The sequence below is a fragment of the Salmo salar genome, chromosome 07, assembly GCF_965601325.2.
Source record: "Salmo salar chromosome 07, fSalSal1, whole genome shotgun sequence".
NCBI lineage: Eukaryota > Metazoa > Chordata > Actinopteri > Salmoniformes > Salmonidae > Salmo > Salmo salar.
In genome coordinates, this window is record NC_138297.1 from 61,720,322 (window position 1) to 61,724,998 (window position 4,677).

The 4,677-nt window shown below is 41.4% G+C and overlaps 1 long non-coding RNA gene across 1 annotated transcript; it reads right to left on the minus strand.

The window, feature by feature from the left end:
• Nucleotides 1-243: 243 nt before the first annotated feature.
• Nucleotides 244-4,393, minus strand: LOC145880058 (uncharacterized). The gene is made up of 3 exons (XR_014392951.1): nt 4,243-4,393; nt 3,965-4,088; nt 244-3,407 (listed from the first exon to the last, which is right to left on the minus strand). It is a non-coding gene; the product is annotated as an uncharacterized LOC145880058 (long non-coding RNA).
• Between the last annotated feature and the right edge of the window lie 284 nt (nt 4,394-4,677).

Below are 4,677 nucleotides of genomic sequence, written 5' to 3' on the forward strand. Positions count from 1 at the left end.
GTATCAATTTTAGAATAAGGCTGTAATGTAACAAAATGTCAAGGGGTCTGAATACTTTTCAAATGCACTGTACGTCAAGAATGGACTAATGAAACAAATACCAAAATATGTTTTTGGGTGGATGTCACTGGAATTTTCGAATCCCACTGATAATAATTAACAATCAATAAGCCTTGACTAATCCCCAAGGTTTGTAAGACACTGGGTTAATAATAATTAGGCAAGGACTCAGCTTTCTGCAAAAGGTCTGTACAGTTTATTCAGAGAACGTTCTGAGGTCCAAATAACAAAGACATTCATTTTATGCTAACTCTCCACTTACGCACATACCTCCACACAAACAGTAGGTGAGTTGTATCCCTCCCTGGAGTTCTCATCACTGTTAATCACTATCCAGTGCTGTCTGTTCCTTTCCCCCGAGATTAGGGAGACCTTGAAGGTTACTCCCTGTTTTCTCCTAAGTCTCTCCAGGTCGGGTCAAACACATGTCTACAGTTCCCTTAGTCTAACTAACACACACACACACATTTCCCTTCCTCCCGGGTCTTCTACTAGACCTTATGGGACTTACGTTCAGTACTTTAATTATTCATTACACATGCTACATAACTATTCATTACTAATCAGTTATGTTTCAGGGATGGATTCTTTATTCATTTACCTTTATTATATAATTCCCTTATCAGTGGATTTGTCCATTAAGTAAATTCAGTTGCCCATTGGTCATTTAGATTTTCTCTCCAATGACTTACTATCAATACTTGCAGCCGACTCTACATGAAATTTTAGATGATCTATTCAAAATATCCACTTAACTATCAGACGGACCTAGTTATTAAATCTATCCAAAACTAAAATATAAAGAACATTCAACAACTGATATGCATACGTACAACAATAACTGAATTTTCATTGAGGGAGTGAGTGAGTTGGTGAGCCTTGAGGCATCGAATTTGGGTGAAAGATTCCCCACATTCCCCACACACATGCTTCTCTATATGGGTTTTCTGGTGCCTTTTCATATGATGACAAAATCTGAAACGTTTGTCACAAACGCTGCATGAAAATGGCTTCTCTCCTGTGTAAAGTCGTTGGTGTGATTTCAGGTAACCTGACTGGATGAAGGACTTTCCACAGTCTTGGCATTTGTATGGTCGCTCACCAGTATGGTATCTTTCATGCAACCTCCTTTCATTTGCTGTGATGAAAGTTTTTTCACAATAGGAGCATGGAAATGGTCTTTCTCCTGTGTGAGTGAGTTCATGTCTTTTCAATGACACTGCTTTGTAAAACTGCTTTCCACAGATTGTACAAGGGTATCTCACCCCCTCATGAACTTGTTCAATGTGTGAATTCAGCTGAAGTTTTTCTCCTGTGTGCTTCCTACTGTGTATTGTTAGAGAATTTGCTGAATTGAACTTTGCTTGACAAACAGAGCACTGGTACAGGTACTCTCCTGAATGAACCCTCTCATGGATGACAAGGTACGATAACTGAGTGAAGGTTTTCTCACATTGAGAGCAGGGGTATGGTCCTGTGAATTTATGTTGATGCAGATAGTGTTCTCTCAGACGCCCCAACAGGGTAAAGGTCTTCTCACACATGGTACACTGGATTTCCTTGTGCATTAGCTTGTGTCTGTCAAAGGCAATGGAGTTTGGGTATATCCTTCCACAATCGGAGCAATAGAATGGATTGTGTTTTCATTTGTGTGTTCTTAGGATGGATGAGCCTTTGAATTCCTTGTCGCATTCATCACATTTGAAGACCACCTTTCCTTCTTCCTCCTTACATTCTGCCCTTGTGTCATCAGTGGCTAGCAGTTCACCAGCCTCCTCTGGAGTAGCATCCTCTTGTTGCTGGTCCACCAACTTAGATGCTTCTTCTTGGTTCACCTTCAGACAGATATCCCTCTGGTGTTTCTTTAAACCATGCATGTACTTGAAGCGCTGCTCACAATTGCCACATTGATAAGGACGCTCATCTGAATGGGATCTCATATGAATAGCCATAACTGAAGCACGGTTAAAAATCTTCCCACACACAGTGCATGGTTTGGGTTCTTTGAGAGTCGGCACTGAAGTAGCAGCCATGATAAGGGTCCCAGTGTCGTTTTCCTTGGTAGTGAGAGGGCTGCTACAACCTTCGGTTTTAACTTCCACTTGTTGCTGGTCCACACTCTGACCCAAGTCTTCTAGGATGCTCTCGTGGCCAAGGATTTCCTGATGTTTCTTCAAGGTATCTTTGTACTCAAAACTTCTCTCACAAATAGCACAATGAAAGGGACGCTCCTTTGAGTGAGATTTCAAGTGCCTTTCCAAGTCTGTGGTACGAGTCAAAATCCTACCACAGACACAACAGGTTTTTGAGTCGGACAGCCCTTTGTGAGATGGTTGCGGGTTTTCATCAGTGCCAAGAGACCCAGTGCTACCCATTGATTGGGATTCTTCTTTCTCTGGCTGTGGTTTCCCCTTCTGTTGTGACAAGTTTGGACCAACCTGACCTAAATCTTCCTGGTTCACTTTCTTACACAAATCTCTCTGGTGCCTCTTCAAATCATATTAATACTTGAATCTCTTATCACAATTGACACACCAAAATGGATGCTCTTTTGAGTGGGATCTCATGTGCCTTGCCATGTCTGAAGTACGAGTGAAAAACCTCCTGCACAAAGAGCATGTTTTGGTGTCCAGAGGTCTTTTCTGGGTTAGCACTGATGGAGAGAGCGTCTTAATGGGTGATGTGTTCGGAGATTTGCTAGTTGAGGGATCTCTTCTTTATTTTCCCCATCAACCAAAGTTGAGAGATTTTTTCACAAACTCCCTGCTGGTGTCTCTTCAGATCATAAAGATCCTTGAAGCCTATTGCACATTTGAGGCACTTAAACCTATGATCATGATCTTGAGTGTGGCTTCGCTGGTGCCTTCTAAAGGACGTGGCTCGAGCAAAAGTCCTCCCACAGTCTGGGCATGTCTTACTGAATGGGCCCCTTTTGGATGACTTCCTCAGGGAGGTGTGCACCTTGGAGGAGGATGGCTGTTGGATTGCACGTCCGGAAGAATCCGTTTTACATGTTTTTTGTACTTTTGACCGTATGTTCTTAATCTGCAGCCTTTTGCTTTGTTTTGAGGTTTGAACATGAATTCCGGTGACAGCTTGATTTTCCGTTTCCACACTTACAGGCTTCCTATTCATAGCATGCTCCTTCTTATTAAATGTGTCTCTTTGATCCTCATCAGGTGCAAGTAGTCCTCCATTTTTCTCCATTGTACCCTCCACCAAACCTTTTCCTTCCACTCTAGCCAAATATTCTGATTGTGAATCTACTTCTGTGGCAGTCACCACACGTACATGTGGAGGGAGAGACAGAGAGGAAAGGATGTAGTCACCAAAGGACGATGGAGTTCCTTTTTGTGCAAGAGGGAGACAAAAGACAGGTTAAACTGAATTAATATATTTTCTGCAACAGTGTTTGACCAACGTCATACATGTCAATTACTTTTCCACAATCTTATATAATTGTTCTTTATTTAATTTCAGTTTCATATTCCATTTGGTGCCCAACCCATGACTTACAAGACACTATTCATCAAGCACTTGTGCAAACACAAAAACAAAATTCCATTTTACACTTTAGATGCACAATTCATATTTGCATCATATACAACTAGCTTATACTTCAAATATTTGCAATTTTGGCACAACCAATCCAAGCAAAAAAAAAAAAAAGGTTTTATTGTCACATACACCAGATAGGTGTAGTGAAATGTGTTGTTTTACATGGTCAGCCATAGTAATACCGCGCCCCTGGAGGAAATTGGGGTTGAGTGCCTTGCTCAAGGGCAAAGACAGATTTTCAACTTGTCGGCTCAGATATTCGAACCAGCAACCACTTGGTTACTGGCCCAACGCTCTAACCGCTAGGCTACCTGCTAGGGATCCTCTGAGTCGGTATGATACTCACCGATGGAGTCCAAATGTCTACGTTTTCTGTGGTACTGGAGCAGGGTCCTCAATTGTATGGGGTCAGGTACAAACTGTACACATTTCTCCAGGGCAGAGGGGACAGCATTTAACAAGGAGGCAGTCTTCAGAGAGAGGAACATGGTTTAAAGCGTTAACAACTACATACTCATGTCCAACACACAGTTTCTTAAACATGAACATATTGATTCTTGCTTGGTATTCTTGACTTCTAATTCCCCAAGATAATTAGATACAGGTGTTATTCATTCTTACTACCTGTTCAAGGTCTGGTATGGGAAGTAACTTCTCAAGTCTGGAAAGGAATTCTAACATCAGCATCTGTATTGCAGTGTCATACTTGCGCCCAAATTCCACAGGGAATACGTCCTAGGAGAGAATAAATTAATGTAATAATTCATGTCCATAATTAGCCTAGTATTTGCATTTTGTAACCTAGACCAGCAATTTTGGCTCAAGGGCCACATCGGGGTTTCAAAATTCCGAGGGTCACACAGCTTTTGTTTGTCAAGATAAGGGCAGTATCGGAAATTATATAGGTCCATTACTATTTCTAACATACATTATATTTGGTTTTATATGTTAAAGTATAGCCTGGAGTTATTTTTTTATCCCAAATAATCATGGGACTGGATTGGGAAGTCAAGCAGAAAGGGGTGGTCACTTTCCTACCATATAAGAGCAACACAAACC